The sequence below is a fragment of the Dendronephthya gigantea genome, unplaced genomic scaffold (genome assembly GCF_004324835.1).
Source record: "Dendronephthya gigantea isolate DGI-Jeju-01 unplaced genomic scaffold, DenGig_1.0 000431F, whole genome shotgun sequence".
In the NCBI taxonomy this organism is placed as follows: domain Eukaryota; kingdom Metazoa; phylum Cnidaria; class Anthozoa; order Malacalcyonacea; family Nephtheidae; genus Dendronephthya; species Dendronephthya gigantea.
In genome coordinates this window covers 36,022-62,688 of record NW_021163441.1, presented here as the reverse complement: position 1 = coordinate 62,688, position 26,667 = coordinate 36,022, and the positions used below count along the sequence as shown (strand labels likewise).

At 44.0% G+C, this 26,667-nt stretch overlaps 4 non-coding genes across 4 annotated transcripts; all 4 read right to left on the bottom strand.

Moving 5' to 3' along the window:
- Positions 1-384: 384 nt before the first annotated feature.
- Positions 385-548, bottom strand: LOC114543276. The gene has a single exon (XR_003689956.1). It is a non-coding gene; the product is annotated as a U1 spliceosomal RNA (small nuclear RNA).
- A 5,807-nt stretch (positions 549-6,355) lies between these two features.
- LOC114543278 lies at positions 6,356-6,548 on the bottom strand. The gene has a single exon (XR_003689958.1). It is a non-coding gene; the product is annotated as a U2 spliceosomal RNA (small nuclear RNA).
- Positions 6,549-13,187: 6,639 nt separating this feature from the next.
- LOC114543274 lies at positions 13,188-13,351 on the bottom strand. The gene has a single exon (XR_003689955.1). It is a non-coding gene; the product is annotated as a U1 spliceosomal RNA (small nuclear RNA).
- Positions 13,352-13,763: 412 nt separating this feature from the next.
- Positions 13,764-13,946, bottom strand: LOC114543277. Its single transcript, XR_003689957.1, has one exon. It is a non-coding gene; the product is annotated as a U2 spliceosomal RNA (small nuclear RNA).
- Positions 13,947-26,667: the final 12,721 nt, after the last annotated feature.

Sequence of the window (26,667 nt, the reverse complement as noted above, 5' to 3'; positions counted from 1 at the left end):
GAAAGGTAGTTGGTTATTTATTTATCTACGTCGATGTGTTGTCTCGCAAGAGTTGTGGTGCTGTGGTATGTGCTGATATCGAGACGTTGTTATATATAGTGTGACGAACCTCTCGACGCTGCGGTAGCGGTGGTAGTATATGTATATACAGTAATGGCACGCCTCGTCGATCGGTAGCGAGAGCTGATCAATAGGTGTCGAATTTCAAACGATTTTCCGAGATTCCGATTTTCCGAGTTATAAAATCAAGTTGTTATTATCTTTCACACGCACGCACGCACGCACGCGGCGGCACATTAATAATTGTCGCTGCTTCGCCGTTTTAGACTTGTTGTTTTTCGATTTTTCAGTTTTGAATTATGAGGCTGAACCTCCTAAGGGAGAAGGGGACGAGCGCGAACGCAGGTCCCCACTACCAGAAATTATACGCTCGAGTTACCCACATTAGGGGTAATCGCAGGAGTCAACCCAGTCGAAGTGCAATGAAAGGGCCTCATCCTGAGAGGACCTCCTAGTTGATCAAGGTGCCTCTCGCGTCAGGTAAGTTTTATTTTGAACTTGGTAAATCCTTTCCTACTGAGGAAAGTGCAATGGATTTAACCAAAATCGAGGAGGGTGCGACCGGCACGCAAACGAGCTAGGGGGACGATCCCTACCACCTCTTTAAATACACCCGCTATTATTTATTGACGCGGTGGGTATATTTAAACCTATTAATAAAAATAGAAATAATAAAAATAGAAATAAATTTAATTAATTAATTAAAAGAGAAGACCAGCTTCTCGCCTTCAAAGTGTCCTAAGGTTTTCTTTGCTAGCCATTCTTTCTCGAAAGTTTGAGAATCCGTAACAGAACGGCAACGGCGAGCAAGGACACCAAGAAGAAATTTGATTCTCTCAATCACAGCCTGTAAGATCTCTGCCTCCGTCCGCAAAACATCCCGGAATCGATAGTCGCACCTAGAAACCCATAAGTGATGTTTGACCACCTGAAGCATCCACTTGATGACGATAGGGACGTCGGGACGACGCTGCTTGCAGAGGCCAAACAACAACTCTTCAACGGTGAAGGGTTCCGCATTCTTGTCAACCTGCACGAGATGGTAATGCACCCATCCCAACAGAATTTGAGCGTACGAGCACTCGAAGAAGAGATGCTCCGGAGTTTCATCAGCTGCACGGCAATGGCATTGGAGATCTATATTGCCATCCCAAAAGAAGTAACGAGACGGGAGGCGGTGTAGAGAACTCCATGCGCGATCTTCCAGTTCACATCAACTATGGGTCGGTCCAGGGATGTTGAATGGATCTGATTCCATGTTTCGGACCAGTACAGGACCATATGTTGGTAAGAACTTGCCAATGCAGTGAGGCTCATGCTTAATTCTGTTTCGACCGATGACGTAGGCCGAACGGGAGGTGACATCGAAAAGAGTGCGTGGTCGTGGAGTGGATACCTGAAGAGATGGAACGCCTGATATAGTTCCACCGTCAAAAGTGAACCAGGCGCGTGCGATTTGTTGGTAGTACGGAGGGAGGAGAGACAGTAACTGACGAGTATGGTTACTCGTAGCAAAGAATTGTGCTGGATAGAGAGAGTACAAGAAATAATATAAAAGCTAAAAAAGGCTTCCAATTGCCAGCGGTGAGCATGAAGTAGCGGCGGACCCATTGAACGGAGAACGCCAGCGCTTTCAGTTCAAAGTCTATAACTCCAAACCCACCCTGACTCTTGGGAAGACAAACGGTTTTCCTGGCCACAAGCTCTTTGCGGCCAGACCAAAAGAAACCCCAGACTGCCTTCTTCAAGCGACGACAAGCCCAATCTGGGATTACAAAGTTGTGACAAAGATGCCAAATTTGGCTGAGAGCAAGGGTATTTATAACAGTTGCCTTGCCCTGCAAGGTCAACTGGCGACCCTTCCATGAGGCCAGGCGAGACTCAACCTTCGCGACCGGAGCTTCCCAGGTGCAACGGAATAGTCTCCAGCGCTAAAGGTGGCTCCAAGAAGTGGGAGTTCTTTCACCCACTGGATACCCCATGGCGAGTCTTGGCGATCTTTCCAAGCTCCCAACCAAAGCCCTTCGATTTTGTACGGTTGAGCTTTGCACCAGAGGCAAGCTCGTACTGTCCATAGACCTTGAAAGCAGCCTGAAAGAGCCGTCCGTGTGATAGCAATCGACGTGTCATCGGCATAGCCGGAACACTTGAAGAAAGTGTCACGGCCCGGCAAGGCTACTCCTGGAATATCTGGACAGGCACGGATGGCAACAGCTAAGACCTCGATGCAAAGCACGTAGAGAAGGGGTGATAACGGACACCCTTGTCGAACTCCCCTAGAGGGAGAGAAAAAGGAAGAAGTCCAACCATTGATGACAACGGCAGACTCAATGTTTGTATAAAAAAGGTCGATCCATCGCCGGAAGGAATCGCCAAAACCGAAACGCTCCAGAACCCGCTGGAGGAAAGCCCAGTTAACGCGATCAAAGGCCTTCTCTTGATCTAATGAGAGAATGGCCAAGGGCATGTCTAATCGGTCGGCGTACTCGATGAGATCTCTCACCAGCGAGAGATTTTCCGAGATCGTGCGGCCAGGAATGCCACACGTTTGATCCGAACCGACGATGGATCCCAAAACACGCAACAGCCTACCGCTCAAAGCTCTTGTGGCGATCTTATAGTCCACATTGAGCAGGCTGATGGGACGATATTTTTGGTTTCCAGATGGTCACCTTTTTTATATAAACTATGATGAGGCCACGTCTCTGAGACACGGATAAGCAGCCCTCATCATATGCAATGTTCAAAACACGGACAAGATCAGCTCCGAGGTCATCCCAAAAGTGGAGGAAAAACTCCATGGGGAAGCCATCCGAACCCGGCGTCTTGCCACGTGCCATTCCAGAGAGAGCCCGAAAGCACTCTGGCTGGATAATTTTCCCTCGCAAGATTCCTTGTCCGCCTCGCTGAGGGAGCGTTTAAGGTTACCCAACATTTGCTCCTGTGCGGTGGTGTCACACACCTCGGTGGTAAAGATCCGCTCGTAGTATCGCTGCCACGTACCCAAGATGTCAAAAGGATCGTGATGGATAATGCCAGAGTCGGGGTCACGAATCTTTGTTTAGACTGTTTAGCCCTGTGCTTCTTCTCCAAACTGAGAAAGAAGCTGGACGATTTCTCCCCCTCCTCGGCCCAGCGGACACGAGAGCGAACTTGAGAGGCCTTTGCCTCCCTGAGGTGAATGCCACGCAGCTGCTCCTGCAGCGAGCAAAGTTGGGCAAAAGCAGAAGAATCACCCGCATCAAAGAGAGACTGTAGATCTTTAATTTTTCTCTCTAAATTATTCTTCTCCTTCGACTGACCCGCAGCCTTGGAGCGAGCAAAAGAACGAGTGATCTCCCGCAGATAAAACTTTCCCTGATCCCACCAATCACGGGAAGAACTATATATAGAGAGATCTTCCTGGCCTTGCCAGAAAGACCAAAAGGACCGCACTAGCTTGCCATACTCTGGATCCTCTAAAAGAGAAGTGTTAAACTTCCAAACCTCTGGACCACGAACAAAAAAGTCACCAATGTTAAAGTTAACTAGGAGGTAACGGTGGTCAGAAAAGAAAGAGGGGTGATATTCGCAGCTAACAATAGACTGCTCAAAAATAGTGGGAGCCCACACCATATCAATACGGGAGGAGAACTCTCCCGAAGCATGGTCCCAAGAAAAGGTGATGTCTGAAGGGTGAAGGGTCCGCCAAACAGGGTATGTTTGCGTGGCAGAAAGCAGAGACTGTAAAGCTGTAACACTCTCCTGCCTCAGCGAGTTCCTTGATGTTCCAGTGTAGGACCTGCGACGCCAGCGATCTAAATTAGGATCAAGCACGGCGTTAAAATCGCCACCAATGTATGTTGGTGCGAGTCTAGGCCACGCAAGGATGGCACGGAAGAAGATGCCGCTGAGGATGTCCCAGCAGCAGGAGCAGAAGAGCAGAGTAGCATTCCCCCCATTGATTTAGGAGTACCATCCTCATCAGGGAATCGATAATCAATGGGGACAATTGCTGTTTCAGCGGCAGTCACCCGAGGTGTAGCAGGAGGCGATGAGAACTCTCCCTCTGAATCCTGCGAAGAAGATTCTGAGAGAGCCGGTCGAGGTGTAGAGGCAACCGGTGTTCGCTCCGGAGAAGGCAAAGCCTCCGCCTCCGCAGAATGAACAGTGGGGGAAACAACCAACTCGGTGTCTACCACCGACTGTCCAAGGACGTCCAAATCGTTAAGGTCCTCCAGATGGTCTTTGAGGGCCTGAAAACGATTAGCTACTGGAATAGAAGGGACATCCAAAGTAGCAGGAGGAGGAAGAGGAACGGATAGAGCAACGGGTGAAACACGCTTCGTCTCTATAAGGGTAGAGCGGTTGATCTTACGCCTCTTATTGATCCCCTTCCGGATAAAGTTATCCTTCTTTGGGGGACGAGGCTTAACCACTCTATGCTCCATGACAGTAACTTCTCTCGAGCAAGAGAAAGTGCCATTGAAGGAGACAGACTCCGAAATTTTGGAAAACTGGCTGATGCATATGGACAGCCCAACCCTACTATCCCTAGATACCTCTGAAGATACCGTAGAAGATATCTCCATTGGCACACCGGAGGTCTGAGGTGGAAAAATAGACTTTGGTAGAGATAGCTTTGCGTTTTGGGCTGGTACATCAACCACAGCAACCCGCTCATTACTTTCAGAGCCAACTGTCTTGCCAGCAGTCTCAGAAGGCTTGACCGAAGATGAACGGTTTGGGACCTTACGCCCTTTATCCTTATGATTTGGGCACTGACGAGGCACATGCCCAAAGGACTTGCAGCCAAAGCAGTAATTTGGCTAGCCCCGGTACTTCACTGCACAAGAAAAGTTTGCAAGTTGAAGCACTGGCGGGATAGGCTTGTTAATGGACATTATCACCATGCGGGTCCCGGTTTTAATATGGGGGTATTTTCGAACAGACAAGTGCTGAACGCTAACCACACGACCATATGGTGACAATGCCGCAGAGAAATACTTATCCGGCATCTGGACAGGGGCGCGGTCAACAATCACCCTAGTTAATGTCTCATATGCCGGAGATGGGGTGATGGTGATTCCCCTAAAAGATAAACCATTAGTTTGGTAGCCAACATTGTAAGACTCTGCCGTAAATTCAACACGAAAACATTTATCTGGCAGGGCCTGCACACACGAAACCCGGTCGGCACCAATGGCATCGATCAATGCTATCCTAACATCCTTGATAGCTTCCTTTGCAATCAAACGTGCTGGAATTTTGAAAATGGATGATGTTTTATTCCATTTGGCAAAATCAGCAGCAGTGAAGTCAGGACAAGACATCGTGAAAAATTAAGAGGTTTTAAACACAGAAATATATACAAATCAACCTCTGAAAAAAAGGATACTAATAAAAAGTATCACCAGAAAGGTCTGTGCCAAATATAGACACAAAGAAATATAGACACAAAAGAGTCCAGCAAAGGCTAGTCCTTTGCCCCCCAAGAAAAAACACACAGAAATAAGGGAGTCCAGCAAAGGCTAGTCCTTTGCCCCCAAGAAACAGAAATAAGGGAGTCCAGCAAAGGCTAGTCCTTTGCCCCCCCTGGAAAACACAGAAAGGGAGTCCAGCAAAGGCAGTCCTTTGCCCCCCAAAAAGAAACAACAAAGAAAGGGGTCCAGCAAAGGCTAGTCCTTTGCCCCCCAAATAAAATAAAATAAAATAAAATAAAAAGACCTACAGGGAGTCCAGCAAAGGCCGTCCTTTGCCCCCCCTGAATAAATAATCAAAGAAGAGAAAACAAGGGCCAGTAAACCTAGTGTTCACCCCTTGGGAAAAGATACTCACTAGACTAGACACCCTAAAATTACAAGGTGCCTCTCGCGTCAGGTAAGTATGCTTTTGTGGCAGCGCCGTTGACTTATAACTGTGGCGACGAAGCGTTTCGATCGCGGTCGTTAACGTTACGTAGTGAATAATGTTTATACAGGTACGTACGTTCGCCGTTTCGGTTATCAATGCGGCTGTTCGTAACTGGTTTCCCGATCGATCGAGGAGTCCGGCGGCGGCGGCGGCGGCGGCGGTTCGTCTGAAATGGAAAGCGGCCGTGAGTTGATATGTGAGGTTTAACTCTACCGAAACAGAATTTTAGAAAGAACAATGCCAATTAAGTTATTGCATTGAATAATAATAATATAGAACCGGTTGCATGACTGAATATGAGATAGATAGCTACTAGATTGATGCATGCTATAGATGATAAAATTACTTATACCGAGGGAATTTTTTGTTTCGATTCAAATGATTTGATTCTTCCCCCGTTGAGGGGAAGAGGGCCATACTCGGATGTAGTGCAATACCGAGACAACCCGTGGCCAGGGCGAAGCAAGCTTCAATCCCAGGGCCGAAGGCCAAAAATCAGTTTAATATATGAGTTAGGCATTGCCTAACATATCAGATATTAAGCTGATAAGAACAGATACTACACTTGATCTTATTTTGGATCGAACGACAACTGGCTTGTCGTCTCCGACGGTGCAATGGAGCCTGAACCCTTCGTGTTGCCACACCCAGGGAGGCCGCTACAAGCGACGCAGATCGACAGAGGTTGTGAGCCTCTCTCCCATGCCATGAAACAACCGTGGATGGTGGATGGATGATGTAAAGCACGTGGTAAGCGTGAAACGACATGAGCGGCCCATGGGCCCAAAACCAGATCGAAAATTCTGCTTCCCGAAAAGGAAGCCCAAGGCTAAGCAGAGACACCCAATAGGGCACCCGTCTCAACCCCGGTTACAAATTGCAATCTACCTGAAAGCAAGCCAAGAATGGCTACTCCCAAGTAGGATCCCTGACAAAACAAAAACAAACATTAAACAAACATTAAACAAAAACTGGGATCACAAACAGGCAACAGCAGTACAACTAGTAAAAGCGACCGCTGTGTCTGCAAGAAAAACCGGACTTGACAAAAAAACAGGACAAAGGCTGGAAACGCACGCGGGGGCATGCAGAGAGAAAGGGAGGCCGGGTAGACCACCCCCCTTCCTGGGGCAGGAGACGCTACCTCCATTTACGGGGCAAGGGCATGACCCTATAACCTAAAAAGAAGGTATACGGCTTAAAGAGGACGTGCCAAACAAAAATTCAACACGCCGTTGCTCGGCTAATCTCCTTACGGAGAAAACACCGAGCCGTTAACCAGAATTAACCGACCACAGGAGGGGTGGGAGTCGACTCTCTTGGACGAGAAGCATCAGAGACCGTCAACAAAGACTTCAGCACTCCCCCAGCAAGCCACTCGTTAGTGTAAAACACTTCACTTGTTTGACGCCGTTGGACCATTGAGACAAATCGGAATGAAGACACGATTTTCTCAACCAAGCCCCAGGGATCTGGACGGATATCCTCAAATTGCCAGGCATTTCTAGCGACCCAGATGTAATGTCTGAGGGTTGCCAAGAGAAATTTATATCCGGCTGGAATTTTGACCGAAGCCGCAAAACCAAACCGGACTTCTGCGTTCGAAAGCTGGCGCCCGAAACGAGGCCAGCGGCTTAACAACCCCTCGAACCAGTCAACCATTTCTTTAGCCACAGGACAGGACTCATAAAGGTGTTGCTGAGACTCCAAAGCACCACAATGACAGTTCATATGATTAAAGATTACTCCCCACTTGGATAAACGGTCCGCAGTTGGCAGGATACCATGACATATTAACCAATTCGTTTTCCATACCGGACGATCGATAAACAGCAGAGATAAGTCCTTCCAAATATTTGGCCAATGGAGTTCATACTGCTGAAACTTGCCCAAACAACGATGAGCCACTGACGGTTGCAATGCTAAGTACGCAACTTTAGCAGTAAGATCAAACAACTGCATTTGTTGATTGTTCACAGGGACCACCATCATTAAGGCCACCTCCTAATCGTAGCCATGCTAGGATGACTTGATGGTAAAAGTCTGGGAGGCGACGTAGAGTTGATGATCCCACGTGCTTGAGGTTGAATACTCGATTGACTGGTTCGGCAAGAAATGCCCGGCGGAGGAAGTGTCGGAAAAAACACTTCCACTGATGCTCTGTACCAACAAGGAAGCGTTTCACCCACATCACCAGGAGTGATGCTAGCTTCAGAGACACGTTGACAACACCTAATCCTCCATTGGAAAAAAGCTGACAGACTGAGACCCTCTTGAGCCACTCCCCTTTATTGTCCCACACGAAGTCAAACATAAGTTTATCTATCCTATGTACCAGATGTGAACTTACCGATACCGTGGAACCCAAGTACCAGAAACGGCTCACACCCAGTACGCATGCAATTATCGCGCGACCTCGGTATGATAACTGACGGCGTTGCCAGGAATGAAAGATTGCTTCCAGCGTTCGTAACGCAGGCTCCCAGTCCTGATCACCCCCTGCGGAGATTCTCGTTCCTAGGACCTTGATGTGGCTGGAAGACCACCGAATATCCACTGGTAGCGAAGTACGATTACGCCAGGAACCAAGAAGTAAACTGTATTTGCTCCTGAGCATTTGCCCTGATTCAGCCTAGCGCCGCTTGCACGCTCATACTTCGCAAACAAACCAAAAAGTGCGATGAGAGAACCATCGCGGCAAACGAGACAAGACGTATCATCGGCATATTGTGACAGTTTCACGACGTTGTTTCCTCCGGGGAGAGGAAAACCGTCGATGTTTGGATCACCGCGAACTGCACATGCCAAAGATTCCATCACCAAGACATACAATAACGGCGAGAGCGGACACCCTTGACGTACTCCCCGAGTCACCGGAAAGAAATCCGTGAGGAATCCATTCACAGAGACTGCAGAAACCACATCGGTGTAAAGAAGTCTTATCCAGCGCCTAAACGACGAGCCAAATCCCATGCGGTCAAGGACTTTCATCATGAAGGAAAATTCCACACGATCAAAGGCCTTTTCTTGATCCAGGGAGACAATTGCTCCCGGAACGGTGTAACGGTCTGCATAATCGGCGACATCTAACAGAAGTCGCACATTCTCACCACAAAAGCGACCCGGAATTCCACAGGACTGATCGGGCGAAACAACGGTCGCAATTACGGCAAGAAGTCGATTAGCTAAAGCTTTTGCGGCGATCTTGTAGTCCACACACAAGAGTGTTATCGGACGCCAATTCACTGCATCAAGACAATCCCCCTTCTTAAAAAGAAGCGAAATTGCACCGCATCTTAGGGATTTTGGTAGAACACCTTGATGGTAACAGGAGTTAAGCACCTCGACCAAATCTGGGCCCAACAGCTTCCAGAACCGAATGAAAAATTCAGCCGGGAAACCATCTACCCCGGGCGTTTTGGCTTTGGACATCTTGGAGACAGCTCTCCAACATTCCTCGATCGTGAGGTCACCTTCACATAACTCCGAATCTTCTGGCGACAGAGTACGTTCTATGCTGTTCAGGAACAGCTCTTGATCTTCTTCAACTAATTCTTGAGATGAGAATAAGTCGAAGTAGAAATCTCGCCAGACGTTCAAGACATCTTTCGTGCTCGTTGCCGTGGAGCCATGTTTCCGCCTAATGGCATCAATCAGTCTCCGCTGACCACGAACCTTTTCCTGTCTCAGGAAATAAGACGTCGATCTCTCCCCTTCTTCAGCATCCTGGATTCTCGCCCGTAACCGAGCACCCTGAGCCCGATGAAGCAACAGTTCATCAAGTTCAGCCCTCGTTTCCTCAAGAAGCACGGAGAGATTGTTACCATCATGGGCCCGTTTCTCGAGATCTTTAAGCTGGACGTTCAACAACAAAATACGTTCGTTCTTTTCCCTAGCAAGTTGCTTTGAAAAATCCCGAACCAAAGCGCGGAGCTTTGTCTTGCCTGCTTCATACCAATTCGAAAGCCGGACAAACCGACTGCGCTTCGGCGCCAGCTGTGCCAAAATTTTTCAACTTCAGCACAAAAGGCTTCGTTCTGAAGAAGCGAAACGTTGAACTTCCAACAACCTGGTCCACGTTCCACCCCACTGGGGAGGTCCAACTCCAGATACACACAACTGTGATCAGAGCGAAGAAAAGGAGCTATATCTACAACATGGACCCGACCCATCCATCTTTTCGACAGCCAAATCATATCGATTCTAGACCCCTGGGAACCATTCGTCCTCCTCCAGGTGAACTCCTTAACTCCCTGATGTAAAGCACGCCAGGTGTCATACAGTTCGAATGTACTCATCAGATCGTGATGAGTGGAGGCCCAATTGTTTGCCCATGGGGAGTCGGGATTACAACCGAAACGATCAATACGAGGATCAACTGTCGCGTTGAAGTCACCGCACATCAACAAAGGGATGTCAGGATCGATTGCTTGGTAAAGGGACTCAAAAAAATGTTTCCCTTCGGTTTTATCGTTAGGCGCGTAGAGGCACATGACTTGGAAATCACCACTGTCACCAGAGAACTCGGCAACAACGAGTCTTCCCTCATCATCCCTCTTCGTACACTCCACCTGGAATTTAGAACGGTAAAGAATGGCAACACCCGAGGAACGCGCGCTACCCGGGGAACTAACACATTTATACTGGGTGGAATTAGAAGCACAATTATGTGAGTCTAACCAACCCTGGAATTCGGCGATAGAGGTCGCGTGCGTTTCCTGCAGACAGACAATGTCCGGACAGAAACAAGTTAGCCACAAAAAAAAGACAAGTCGAGCATCCAGGGACCACAGTCCCTGACAATTAATTGTTACGATCTTATTGCGATTCTCCTTCATCGGTTAAGGTGGAAAAAATGTTCGGAGACGTAGGAATTACACCGCAGCCGGTAGGTAGCGGGCTTGGGCGAGTAGATTTGCGACCAGAAAGTGGTGAAGCTATAACAGATCCAGACACGTTCCTGCGAGTTTTTTGCACAATCTTCTTCTCACTGGAGGAGGAACCAGAAGATGACGACGATGGTGGTAGGGTAGGCCGGGGAACCAGGGTTTTTTTGGAACCCTCCATTAACTTTCTGACTAAATCAGTACCAGAAGACACCTTTGCTTTATCAGATTCTTGAGATTCAGCTGGATCGGTTGGTGGAGTGACAAACTCAGCAGGTGGATCCGGCGGATCAGCGGGTAAGGGCACGTCTACACCCGACTCAGGGGATGAACGGGACGGATTGGAAGCATCCAAACCGACTGCAGGGTCCTCAGACTCTGCTTCCATGACAGGCTTTGTCATGGAGACATCCATTGCTACAGTCTCCACAGGAGGCACAAACTCGTTTTCCACCACTATTTCCCCAGAAATAGATTGTTCATGGGGAAGGGCTGTAGATGGATTTGTCCCCTTGGGCGGAACCTCTTTGACTACCGGTGGATCATTAGGAGAGGGAGTTTTCGAACGGGGCGGTGGTGGGGGGTGCCACGAAGAGTTACCATTAACCACCTCAGAAAATGACAAAGCATCGTCATCATCTGACAAAACTACACGAGCACGCTTTCGATTGTCCGAAAGAGGAGAAATATCCTTAACGGGGGTGGTTTTGTCTTTCTGAGGACCCAGATCCTCATTACGACGCGGCCCCTTTTTTGTTGGGCAGAACTTGGCCTCATGGCCTGCTTGTCCACATACGAAACAGGATCGGGGTTGTCCTTTGTAGAAGACATTAACAGGGTTGCCTTGGATAAAGATTCTGCTTGGAATACACTGCTTTAGTTCCATTTCCAATACAACCTTAGAGATTGATAAGCCTTTATATTTGGAAGACTTCGAACCCTTTACAACGCCAAAGGGTTTAAGTTCTGCCTCTATGACCTGAGTATTAAGGCCATAAGGAACCCGCTCTAAAACGACAGTTGTCGTTCCCTTTGCAGCAGTCAATTTGACCGGATGACCTCTAAAATTGATTCCATTCGCCACAAATTCGGGAACCTGTTCAGGTTTTACAAGATGGACAATAAACGATTTTGCCGAATGTTGCATTATGTTGACCATCAGGCCAGTTAAACCAGCTGGACCCAACTGGCTTTCAAAGTCATCAATTAGTTCGGTCAGACTAGGTTTCGGTTTTAAGGCCAAGTCAGGGATAGTACCCACCACCGCACGCTTTATCTCGTAGATGGGCATACCAATAAATCAACACACACGAAAAAAAATAAAATGTTACCCCGTCTGCGACAATTTGTCTACAGACGTTGTTGTCCACACGCGACGCCAAAGGAAACGCAAAATAGGACAGATAATACCACACTAAGTAAGAGACACCAACAGCCCCCAGGCTAGTGGACCAGCGAGGGACCACCAAGGCCCTAGGAGCAGCAACCAAACAGCAGTACACACCAAGACACAGAAGAGAACAGCAACACCAGAAAAGAACTTGAGACCAACAGGAACAGAAAAACACCAACTTTCTTGAATCACTTGAGAACTTGCTTGAAAACCATTATTCTTTTCAAAAAACTAATACTGTACTTAGCCAAAAGGCCGAGAAGCGATAACCCGTCTTCGCCTCGCCACCAAGACTTTATTGCGCCGCGGCGAGCCCGCTCGACCTGGTGGCCGCTGCTGGTGTGCGATCGAGCGAGCTGAATCAGTCGCCGGCACGAAGAAGAAGCGAAGCAATGTCGCTGCAGCTCTCGTTATTTCGTGAACGGGTACGATGCGAGGCCGGCGGGCCACCTACGCTTGCCGAGACGTCCTCGCGGTCACGCTTTGCTGCTACCGCCGAGCCATTACCGTCGAGAGTTGGGGTTAGGGTTAGGGGAGCTGTTTTTGCGGTTTTCGTTCATTTGCTTTCGCAACAGTTCCGAAAGGTAGTTGGTTATTTTTTATCTACGTCGATGTGTTGCCTCGCAAGAGTTGTGGTGCTGTGGTATGTGCTGATATCCGAGACCTTGTTATATATAGTGTGACGAACCTCTCGACGCTGCGGTAGCGGTGGTAGTATATGTATATATAGTAATGGCACGCCATCCATCGATCGGTAGCGAGAGCTGATCAATAGGTGTCGAATTTCAAACGATTTTCCGAGATTCCGATTTTCCGAGTTATAAAATCAAGTTGTTATTATCTTTCACACGCACGCATGCGGCGGCGGCACATTAATAATTGTCGCTGCTTCGCTGTTTTAGACTTGTTGTTTTTCGATTTTCAGTTTTGAATTATGAGGCCAAACCGAAGGGAGAAGGGGACGAGCGCGAACGCAGGTCCCCACTACCAGAAATTATACGCTCGAGTTACCCACATTAGGGGTAATCGCAGGAGTCAACCCAGTCGAAGTGCAATGAAAGGGCCTCATCCTGAGAGGACCTCCTAGTTGATCAAGGTGCCTCTCGCGTCAGGTAAGTATGCTTTTGTGGCAGCGCCGTTGACTTATAATTGTGGCAACGAAGCGTTTCGATCGCGGTCATTAACGTACAGTAGTGAATAATGTTCATACAGGTACGTACGTTCGCCGTTTGGTTATCATTGCGGCTGTTCGTAACTGGTTTCCCGATCGATGGAGGAGTCCGGCGGCGGTGGCGGTTCGTCTGAAATGGAAAGCGGCCGTGAGTTGATATGTGAGGTTTAACTCTACCGAAACAGAATTTAGAAAGAACAATGCCAATTAAGTTATTGCATTGAATGATAATATAGAACCGGTTGCATGACTGAATATGAGATAGATAGCTACTAGATCGGATACCATAGATGATAAAATTACTTATACCGACCGAGTTTTTTGTTTCGATTCAAATGATGATTATTCTTCCCCCGTTGAGGGGAAGAGGGCCGTACTCGGATGTAGTGCAATACCGAGACAACCCGTGGCCAGGGCGAAGCAAGCTTCAATCCCAGGGCCGAAGGCCAAAAATCAGTTTAATATATGAGTTAGGCATTGCCTAACATATCAGATATTAAGCTGATAAGAACAGATACTACACTTGATCTGATTTTGAGTTGAACGACGATGGGCTTATCGACTCCGACGGTGCAATGGAGCCTGGACCCATGCAATCGCCTTACCCAAGGGGGCCACTACTTAGTGACGCAGATCGTCAGAGGGTATGATTCTCTCCCCTGTGCCATGATACAACACGTGAATGGTATTCTAATGGTAATGAATGGCAGTAATGATGGAAATTACACGATCGACGCGAGCGGCCCAAAGTCACCAGTGTAACTCGTCCGCAGGCGAGCTACACTTTAAACACAACGACAGTACAGGACAGTCCATATGAAAGAACAATACGCCGAAGGGACAACAAAATTACAAGTCTCCTTGACAGATGCCAAGAGAGACACGGAGTTACATCACAAACATTGTCGAGAACAACGGCAGTACTTTCCTCTAGGGCGACCACCAAGTCCACGAAGAACAAAAAGACAGCTCGCCGGACACCATTGGCATACCAACGAAGGATGCTGCAGGGCCTTTGAGGTACAAAATAACAACATTAAAAGGCAATGGAATGTCCCGGGTGTTTAGGAACAAAGGATCTGGGTACATCAGCCAGAACCATGCTCTCTGGACCACAATGTCCGTCCAAGCCGGGCAACCAAGGAAGCTTAGAAAGACACACTGCTAGCTGGGGGATATTCCGGAAGACCCATCCCCCGACGCAGCCAAACATGATACTTGACCCCGCAAGAGAATATTACATATAGGTGTGCCGTTAACATAAGTCATTTAAGAATGGGCTAAATGCTATTTCAGCCGAGGTGAGGGAGCCAAATGTGTCGTTAACTAGCCACAGGTCGGAGAATTGGTTTCGGCGAAAGTGTCGATGTTTGTATAGTTGGAATCGAAGAGTTGATTTGATCTTATCTCTGGATATCTCAAACTGGGAAACACTTTGTCGAAACGATATGAATTTCGAGCGGTCCACACGTAATGTCTGATGATGCCTAAGAGGCAGGGATACAGGCGGAATTTGAGTAGAGCTTTTGTAGGCCAAACAGGATCTGACTGGGAGTGGGGAAGTGTGCTGGGGAATACTTTCGGAGAATGGCGTGGTACCAGCAAACAAGTTGAAGGGCGAGACAACAGGTGGTGAATATATGGACTAGAGTTTCATTTTGGCCGCAATGGCAGAAGGGATTGACGTTCATGCCGAATCGGAGTAGACGATCTGCTGTAGGAAGGATACCGTGAGCTACCAACCACGATGTATTTCTGACAGGACGAATATAGCGCCATAAGGATAAATTGTGCCAGACCATCGCCCATTCACACTGAAGACCCCAACCACGATACTTCTCCACGCATCGATGTTGTGTACGTTCACGAATTGATAGTAGCTTATAGACAAAGTTGGCTGACAAGGAAGTAAAGTGCAAGAGGAACCATTGGTGCCTTCAATAGTAAATTCGCCATTGATGAACTTTCGAAGAAGCGAGAACCAGGACTCCATAACAGAGCGGTAGAAAGGAGGAAGGTTGACCATAGCATATTTTGGAGGCGTTGCCAAGGATAAGATCTGTTGGATGGAACGGCCAGGAAAGGCAGGGCGAAGATACATTGCAAAATAGATTGCCCACGGTAAGTCTGGATGGAGGACAAGACGCTTTATCCATAATACGTGTAGAGAAACGGCTTTCTGTTTGATGTCAATAATACCAAGACCGCCCAGAGTAGAGTGCTGTGTGACAGAGGAGCGGGCCAGCCATTCTCTCTTTTTTTGCCATATAAAACCGAAAACCGATGAGTTGATTCCTTAATAACGTTGTTGGGATGCAGGAAAAGGATATCAGGTACCAAAAGAGGCTCTGGCCTAGTACATTTGAAAGAAGAGCACGACCGTGGTATGATAACTTTCGAGTTTTCCAGGTGGAGAACAAGGAGGAGAGGGTTCTGATTTTTGATGCCCAATCTTCAGATCCTGAGTTACGAAGGGATGAGCCAAGTACAGTAATGGAGGTGCTGGACCATAGTAGAAGGATAGGAAGGTCATCGCGACCTTGCCAGGTGCCGAATAGGAGGCCATGTGACTTCTTGGGATTTAATTTTGCTCCAGATGCGAGTTCATAACGATTAAATAACTTGAAGAGGGCTTCTAAGGCAGGCTGGGATAGGACTATAACGGAGGTGTCATCAGCATACTGACAAATTTTTACACGTTTGCTGTTAGGTAGAGGGTAGCCGTCGATACTAGAGTCTTGTCGAATTGCACAGGCAATTGTTTCAGCAACTATGACATATAATAAAGGTGAGAGGGGACAGCCTTGTCGTACCCCCCTAGAAACAGGGAAGAGTTCACTTTGTTCCCCATTCAGCAGGATGCCTGAAAATATTTTCGTGTAGAGTAACGAGACTCAATTACAGAAGAAAGGACCAAAGTTCATTTTTTCGAGAACGTTTCTGAGGTAAGACCAGTCTACACGATCAAATGCTTTCTCTTGGTCGAGAGAGATTATGGCACCGCCAGTACCTCATTTGTTAGCATGATCAACGATATCGTGGAGTAATCTTACATTTTCAGCACTGTTTCGTCCTGGGACTCCACAGGACTGGTCGGGACAGATAACACTGTGGAGGACGCCGAGAAGCCTATTAGCAAGGGCTTTGGCTGCTATTTTGTAGTCGACACATAAGAGGGTGATGGGTCTCCAGTTTTTCATGTCTAATCGATCTCCTTTCTTGTGTAATAGGGTGATAACACCGGATCTTTGGCTGGGGGATAAACATTTGTTCGTAAAGCAAAAGTTCATCATTTCGACATAATCGTCACCGAGGATGGGCCAGAATTGTTTATAAAATTCGGCTGGGAGACCGTCCAAGCCAGGGGACTTATTGGAGGCCATACCATCAAGGGCTTTACGACATTCAGCGTTTGTAAGCTTTCCATCGCGTGGTGTTTTCTCTTCGTCTGACAGACGCATGGTGATACAATTGTGGAAGAAGTTTTGATGTCTGGGGTCCAAAGGTTGGGCTGTGAAGAGGAGTGCGTAAAACTGGATCCACGCCAAGGCAATGGACTTAGCGGAGGATACGACGACTCCGGCAATATTACGTACAGAAGAGATAATTCGTTGACGGGCACGTTTCTTTTCTAATCGGTAAAAGTACGCCGAGGAAGTTTCACCTTCTTCGGCCCATTGGACCTGTGATCGTATTCGGGCACCACAAGCTCTTGCTAGATGAGCAGACTCCAACTCCTCTTGTGTTTCCGAGATAAGTTGCTTGACATCTTCTCCGGCTGATTCACGTCGGTGTACGTGAAATAATGTTTTTCTAGTGATGATATAGTAGCACGGCTTGTTTTAGCTTTAGATAGGGAATATGAACATGCGTGTTGACGAAGGCGAGTTTTTCCGGCATCCCACCAGGCACTCAGAGAGTGGAAGGAGGGTTTCAGTTGGCGCCATGATAACCAGAAATCAGTAATCAGTTCAATAAAAGCAGGGTCTCTTAAATGGCTGGTGTTGAGTTTCCATAAGCCTCTACCACGTTTAATACCGGGTGAACTCAGTTCGAGGTAAATATAAGAGTGATCTGAGCGGAAAAAAGGGAGAATATCCACTCTCGATACATTTGGTACGAAGAAGGATGAAATCCAGTACATGTCTAGACGAGAGGCTTGCTTCCCATTAGGACGACGCCAGGTAAGTGTTTTGTCATTAGGGTGCTTCATTCGCCAAATGTCATTTCAATTGTACGAGGTCATCAGATCAGTAAGGGTGTTAGACCAATTGTATGCCCAGGCTGAGTCCGGATTACAGCCAAATCGATCTTTAGTTGCATCGACAACTGTATTGAAGTCACCACAGAGGACAATAGGAGTGTTAGGATCAAGTACAGCATATAGTGATTCGAAGAACTCGGATCCAGGTGTCTTCTTTCTGGGGGCATAAATGTTGCAGAGTTGAATAGAAAAGTCACCTTTTTCGAACTCAGCACAAATGAGACGACCGCTTTGATCTTTAAAGCTATGAACAAGAGTGTATTCGGGATGATACAAAATGGCAACCCCCGAGCTACGACTGGTTCCTGATGATGAAATTACTTTATAACCAATGTTGATTAGTCCAGAGGAAGTAGCATCTTATAGCCACTGTGAAAATTCAGATTCAGAAATACTATGAGTTTCTTGAAGGCAAATCAGGCTTGCCTTGCAGCAGTTAAGCCAAGAGAATAAAGTGTCACGGTGATTTGTTGTTCGTAGGCCTTGACAATTCAAGGATATAATCGAGATTTTAACAGCCATTAGGAAAAAAAGGAATAAACTTAGAAACACAGCCATTGTTTACGATTTTTTCCAGAACCAAAAACTGGCGTGGGCGCCGTCTTCTTCAATGAGAGGAAGGATGCAAGGATCTCTTGGGTGTTTCTAACAGGAATTTTGCTTTTACGGGGAACATTTGGGGTGAAAGGAGTCGGAGGAGGTGAACGGGTTAGTGTCTGGAAAGACGTTGTTACTTCTGAACTTGCGTTAGAAGAAGAAACATTTTCTGAGCTATCTTTTGCAGTAGGAAATTTACGACGTATTCTAAGACCTTTAGCTCGACTTTTAGCGCTTTCGGATTTTTGGGAGGAATGGCGCTTGCTTCTTTTCTGTGGTCTTCTTCATAGATAAGTTTTTCTGTAGTAATGATTACTTCTTCTTGAGTGCTTTCAGATTCTGTGGGGGGAATAACGCTTGCTTGTGTTCCAGGGTCTTCGTCGTAGATGAGGTCTTCTGTATTAATGATTACCTCTGGTTTGACTTTATCATTGGTATTGGTATTTTGGACAGCATTATTCTTGTTAGTGGTGTTATTCATGTCGACTTCCCGACTATCATTTCGGTTATGATCACGATTGTCCTGAATTTCGTCATCAATATCTTCCTTGTCATCATCATCACCAATCACTCCATCATCATCGTCAACCTTGTTATCGTCATCATCATCTTCGTCAGCATCATCATCACCATCATCATCATCATCATCGTCATCATCGTCATCTTCGTCATCATTATCATTCATCTCGTTGACATCTTCAATTTTGTCATCAGCCCATCATTGTCGTCGTTGTCGTTACCGACTTTGGTTTCTGCTGAACGAACGACTTCACCTTCTAGTGAGGAGAAAATGTTGTCAGACTCATATGGGGATGCGACCTTGCCACGTTTGTCTGTGGGGAGGAATCGCTGGAAAGCTCATCTTCTGATCTGTCACGTTTGGCTGAATTCACCTGAGTATCATCGTCTGAGGCCATCTCCGAATCGCGGACCATAGCTGCATATGATTTAGGAGTTAGAGACACTTGTGTTGTAAGGACTGTAGATTCAGTGTCTGGTAGTGACGAGTTATTAACTTGACTGTCGACAACAGCGCTCTCGATGGCTTTATCTGTTAGCATAATAGCTGAATGCCTCGCTGGACAGTCTTTAACAGAGTGGCCAGGTTTGTTACAATTGAAACACGTTTGAGTTTGCCCAAGATGAAAGGCATTACACCAATGACCCGCGATGAGAATGCGGGAGGGAATGGGCTTTGTGATTTCCATGAGGACTTTTCTGACTCCCATATACACGTTATGAAACGTGTCCATTTTGACACTTATTATGGTGCCATAAGGCTTCAAGGCGGCGATGACTGTATCGTCAGGGACGCCGTAGCTTAATCGTGTGATGTTCACCCACTTAGATGTTTTCATATTTTGTCTGAATTGGATTGGCTTTCCACGGAATGTTAAACCACTGTGAGAAAACTCTTCCATAGCTATTGGCGTGCGACAAGTCACACGGACTAAGCGAGGAGACAAGAGAACACATGCTTCTAGTAGTTTAGCGAAAGAATCTTTCAATTGATCATGTAGATCGGACATGACCGCTTTGATTGTAACTTTAGGGTCGCCTTCGGCGTATGGAAGGCCTACATCCATCGTTCGGTTTGAGAATGGAATTCTCATGATGGTAGGGTATGAAATACACTCACAAGATAAAAAATAAACAGCAAAAAGGTATCAAACACACCAAATATATAGAATTTACACGCTGGGAAAAATCCCAAAACACCCACAATACAAAGGTCAAGAAATTTAAATACGCCCACTCAAGGTAAATAGTCAAAGAAAACAATAACACTCGTGCGTATAGCTAGAGTGAGTAACCACAAGGAAAGAAATTTCGTAAAGGCCAAAGGCCCGTACTCGCTGCGTATAGCTTGGAGTACAAACGCTTCCTTATAGTTAGCGTAAAAAGAACTTCAGTAAGGGCCAAAAGGCCCGTACTCGCTGCCTATAGCTTGGAGTACAAACGCTTCCTTATAGTTAGCGTAAAACACTAGGAAAATAAAAAAAAAGAACTTACAAACCACTCGAATACACGGGGCGAAAAGTTGATTTGGCATAAATTTACACGCAACTCAAACTAGTTCCAAATCAAAAGACTAAGTTTGCTTCAATTTTGCACGCGTGTATTTTTGTAAAACGCAACCTTCCGATTTGCGGCAATTTTGCATACCAGTTTGCTCGCGTGGAAATTTGGATCTAGATTTGCACTAAATTGCCATGCGTGCAAATTTGGAGCAAATTTATAACTAAATTTGCCACGGGTTTTGCACGCGTGCAAATTTGTCGTAAATTTATAACAAAATTTGCCACGGGTTTGCATGTGTGCATATATGACTGCAAGCCTTTCAATTTGAGTTTGGTTTGCAAATCGTTTACACGCGTGCAAACTACTTGTTCGCAAGATTTGCACGATAGCAAATTTGCATGAAAGGTAGTTTTTGCGCTGAATTTTGCAAACAGGTTGTCTAATATAAATTTTCATTGCAAAGTTAATTACAACTTTGCAAGAAATTTGCGAAAGGTTGTACGAGCTGGCAAATTTAAGGGTGCTTCAGAAATATACAATGCTATGTGTTAATTAAAGCAATATTCATATCATTCGCTTCGTGCTTATATTTTAGAATTGTCGAGGACAATTCTAACTGAAGTATAACTATGAATGTAATATAAAAATGCTTGACTACCTTTCAATTGAATGGCGGTAGTTAAATACAAAATTTGTCCAGTAATATACGAGGATATGTTCAAAATATATATATATATATATATATATATATATTATATATATATAATATATATATATATATATATATATATATATATATATATATATATATATATATAATATATATATATATATATATATATAATTATATATATATATATATATATAATAAATATATATATATATATATATATTAAATATTAATATATAATTTCGAGTAGCGAGGGACTACTGTAAATATCAATCACGTGAGCATTAAACATTGTTTATTTCGCTCATTTTTGTCTTGTTTCTTTATTATTAACAATATTGTTATATATATATATACGCATTGCCAAACTTTTTTAGGGCAATTTATATGCACTTCGCTTTTTTAATGCTGAAAACAGACTAACAGGCCTGGAGCTGCACTTGAGCACGATTTTTGTGATGTGAATGGCTTTTAATTAGTCCTGATCTATTCTCAACTTAATAAGTGCATGATACTATAGTATTTTTAGGCGAGTTTTGCATCTGGTTCGAAATTTTGTCAATTATTAACAAGAAAGACAGTATTGTGAACGTGTTCCAGGCCAGATCAAGGCCTCTAGTGTAAACGCGGCTTTAGAGTAAGATCAATAAACTTTATCCTATTTTAAAGACGTTTCACAATATTATATAAGTAACATTTGAGAATACTCACGTATAAACATAATCATATATATAATCACGTATAGACATATTAGCGAATCGCGTAGCTATATACATAAAAACACATTATGCGTGCTAATGTTGCGTTTGCTTACTGCATGATCCCGCCTATAAGGACGACATTAAACAAGACGAGAAATTTTTTGAGGTATTAGCTTATAACGAGTCTTTATGAAACAATACAAATAAAGCCTATAGTAAAATGGTTAGGAGACTACGACATTGTAAGCTTTACATTTATTTAATTATTTCGCTACTATAAGGGCGTTTCCATTATATGGTAATCAATGCAAGGAGAAAAAGGCGAGATCTCGTCCAAAGAGGTAACCAGATCACTATATATATATACCCAGGCTTTGACGTCGTATATATCTTGCTATAGATCTATTTCATTTTCCGTAAAAACGGCCAGACCGGTCCTGTTGTATTTCAGTATACACAGATTACTGGTATTCAAGAACTCTGCATTCCAGAACAGGAAATGCAGTTCAATTTTCATATGGATTTACTCATATTAATTTCCTTTGCAAAGATACATTTAGTTAAAAATTTGCCAAGAAGTTCGTATGTTATATAAGTGTACAAGCCTTCCCATTACAAATGGTTAAGTTAATTACAAATTCGCATTAAGTTTATACAAACATAGATTTACTGGGTTTGTTATTTGTACATATTTTCATATACGAGTTATTGCAATAGCCAGAAAATAACTCGAGATCCCTCAAAATTTGATTTTATAAAACAGCTTTTAAAATATGCATGGCGTATCCATCAATCTTTTCTCGTCACTGGTTGACTGTATCACTGGTTGCTGTGAAAGGAAATAAAACGGTTTAACCTATAAATTAACCATCCCTTGGCTTGGCATACCGCTGTTCACGAGTGTAAGAGAATTCTATATGCGGTATCTAGTAATTAAAGTTACCACATGCGATTATGAAAATCAAGACAGTCATGATCATTCCAAAGCAAATGTCAATTTCCTTGTTATATATTGGACCATGCAGGCTGTTTGGTCATGTTGTGGATTTCTTAAATAGATAAAAAAAAATTTATTCGCACAGGTAAATAATAGACCCGCTTCAGGGTAAATATTTTTGTGCTAATTTTTGACGAGTGTGATATCATTCTTTATGCAGTGGCACTGGAAGGAATAAACATTGCTTTTCGTAAAAGATGAAGAAGAAGAAAACTCGACTGATTATTTAAGTTCAAATTCCAACCGAACATTGCGACGAAAGAACCAGCAACAGGTAGAGCAAATTCACGATAAGAAGTGTGATAGCAAATCATAGTGTTATAGTAGTACCAATGCTGTTGCTATAATCATAGTGTTACTATACTACGCTCGGCCTTCCAAATTTAGTAGCATGATTCTTATAGTTACGTTGGCGACCCGATAACTTTTAAAAAATCTTACGGCTAACGATATCATGGAGACGCTGATGGAGTGCAGTATGTCGCTTGAAGGAAGATGACTTAATTGACGTATAAGTATAACAAGCATGGATCGTGAAGAAAATAAATATATATCTTCTATGTGGATCAACTTTTAAAAACGTCTAAACCTGGCAAACACTGGGGACGCCAGGAGTTTTTGGCTTATCCTAGCGAACCAAGCCTGTGTATTGTTAAAAGTTTAAAACACTATTTGCAATTGACCAAACCATTGGCGTCAATCGAATGTTAATCGAGGGGGACCATATTCATATTTTTTTGAAAACAACTTCACTTTCAATAGAAATAAGCCTGGCATAACAAATATATACGAATATGGTCCCCCTCAATTAACGTTCGATTGACGCCTATGGACCGAACCTATACGAGGAGATTCACCACAACCTCACCATCCCGTTCCCTGTGATACTATTGCATGGTGGCTAAAGGAACTGAATTTTTTTAAACTGTTGTATAGTGCGCACCACAACTGCTTCTTCGTCGTAAGCCAGAAGAGCCAAGATAAAAGTTTTGTTTGTTTATTTAGGCTGAGTTCCACAGCATTTTATGAGAATTACTCAAAGACGTTGCTACGCCCTTCCTTAAAGGGTTATTTTGGAACGTTATGCGAAATAAATTTGAATGAATATAATTGTAACTCAAAGTATAAAGTCGAATACCGCTTAGTACACGACTAATAACGCGTTAAAGAAAGGAACACCCATTCATGGATTATAATTTATAACTTACAATTCATTGGGTACGGATTATGGTGAGACGATGTTATGTATCGCGGAATTTAGTCACCATCAAATTTGGCGTGCATCTAATTCATACTTTGAGAGTTAAGGATTTTCAAAAACACGAGCTATTGTAAATGAAGAATTTCAGCTTGTATATACATATAAAAGCAAATTCTAAACCAAGCGATAAAAGTGAAGTCCGAATTCAATAACACAGCTACAAGTTGAGTGAAACTTTCACTCGAAACTGCAAGGCTAAGTTTGATTGGGAAACGCAAAAAATATAGCCCTACGTAATTTAATGAACTGCAAGTTATTAGATTAGCAAACATGGTTATTTTAACAGTGCAAAATATAACTTTGCCCGACATAGCAACTATATTTCTATAACTTTTACTCATCTCGTTGGTTGGCATGAGATATCTTTTCACACTAAACATGCCCTATAATAGCTGAAATATTTACTAGACCCTTTTGGTAATTACGTCATCGCCTCAATTAAATGAAATGAATTACAAGTTTTACTCTCATAAGCCATGTGCAAAGATGCAAAACATACTCTTTCGACACATGTATAAAAAGAGTTCTTAACTTTGAAGAATTTGGAAAAAAATAGCTCCTGAGCCTCGTTCACATGTAATGGCTTAATTTGGTCAGATTAAAAAATCATTTCATTCATGTGTTGAATTGGGGACATAATTAACTAAAACATAACATGAGAGTAAATAACGTATATGAGATTATATGCTGCATACACTTAGGGAAAACTTTGTTCCTTTTAAAGTCCCATTAAACTAAATCTGTCAACTTTGAACATATTTTATAACACTATAACATCCTTACAAATTTACATACACTGGGATTATAAAAAACACTTTTTGTTCAAGGGAAGAACAAATAAAACATTTTCACCATCTAGTTTGTCATAGCCAGGGAGAAACTTTCCGCAAATTCGTTGAACGGGAATAAACGCAGATGCACCAAAACAATCAAATAAGCTAGCGCACCAAACTTCTGGGCTACCATCCGACTTGCCACATGAGAAACGCTTAGGGTGGTACTGAAACCAATTCACACGAGCAAAGCAAAAAGTGCAAACACGTTCGCCGACAGTTACAGTCTGTTTGACAAAATAGAGAACGTCTCCCGGTCTTACATCAGTAGAATCGGTACTCACGTTTCCACCATGTTGGGCGGCCCACTTGGCAAGAATGTGGGAGGAACGATTCAGCCGAGAGAACTGAGACCCAAACTGTTCGCCAGCACAGTCCACAGAGGCATACTTATCAAAGAACTCAGGAATGGAAAAAATGGAAACGGATGGGAAAAACATTTGGTAAACCTCCGTAAGGTATCTTAACTCATCGTGATCAAATCTCTCAATTGCGTGTGGACCACCAAAAGAAAAGCTCGAAACATTAAACCACAGTTCGTCGTTAATGTCAACTACACCGTCCGCTAACTTCAGTAACTTCAATACCACCTCATGATTGACAAGTAACAGGCTCGAATTGTTTCGACTCTTAGCATTATCCAATAATGGTTGCAATTGATCCTTAAACTCTGCGGGAAACACCAAATTGCTGACAGTGTGATCCTTTGAAAACTTTCGCATCATTTGAAGCTCGACAGACTTATTATTTGTGAAATAATCACCCAATATCCCATTATAGCGTTCGAAACTAAATAGCCAAAACCCAGTTATTGGTCCATAATCAAAAATACAATCGGCTAAGTGTGTTTCATCTAGGGGAGGGGGTTAATAAATATACAGTGTCAGGTTGGAAGCCTTTTCATCCATTTTACTTATAAGTTATACTGTACTCTTATCACAGGCAAAATAAACCACATTTATATATCCTTGAAAAAAACTAGTAATCTTGTTTGGTATGATTTCATGTGTGAAATAATTCAAACTGTTTAACTACTACCTATGAATTAAACCTATCCCCTTCCCTTCCTTTGATATCAGCTAAAGTGTAACGGATCTAATTAAGAAATAAAAATAATTTGACTTTACTATTTTGACAGGCTTGTAATATATAAAGTACAAACTGTATGCGGTTTCTTTAATGCAATGATGGTACAAGCCAGGCAGGCAGCAAATACTAAACTTGTTATACTGACCTCCATTCTGAAAATAAAATTTGATTCAAGAGATACTAGGAAATGGTAATAGACATCGTGACTTCTCAGCCTTTTCAAAACGACGACTTGATTACACCACAGTTACACGACACCAAGGGCAAGGCACACGCCATGCAGCGTGGATCAAATTTGTGACCTGCAATATGCCCACTGGATTGTGACATCCGGAAACAAATTTGCTTGAAATTTGCTACATCCGGTGTGTCAACCCTAAAAAGCAGGCGTCGCTGCGTTCATTCGGCGTTTTCGGCGTTCATTCGGCGTTATAATAGTGAGTTTTAAAAATACAACGGCACGGCAACCGCAACATGCTTATTAACAATGGCATTGATCCTTTAAGACAAAAGAAAATGTAAATTCGGCTTCGCCTCGTGAAATATCGACAGGTCTCGAGCAAATAAGTGTTAATTATGGCAAAAATTTACAAATGAATATTGAGCGAAAAACAAATAAATATTTACAATATAAAACTTTCAAGAAAATTGTTTTAAGCTTTTTCAGGACTTACACGACAAAAATTATCACGCAAGTAATACTCATTACGCTAAATACTCGAAAAATAATACTTTTATATTAATATCCGATCGACAATCCACAAATGCCGTACTTTGATTATAGATAGCCTAACAATCCGCACGGCGTGACATATTACTGTTTCAATGCTT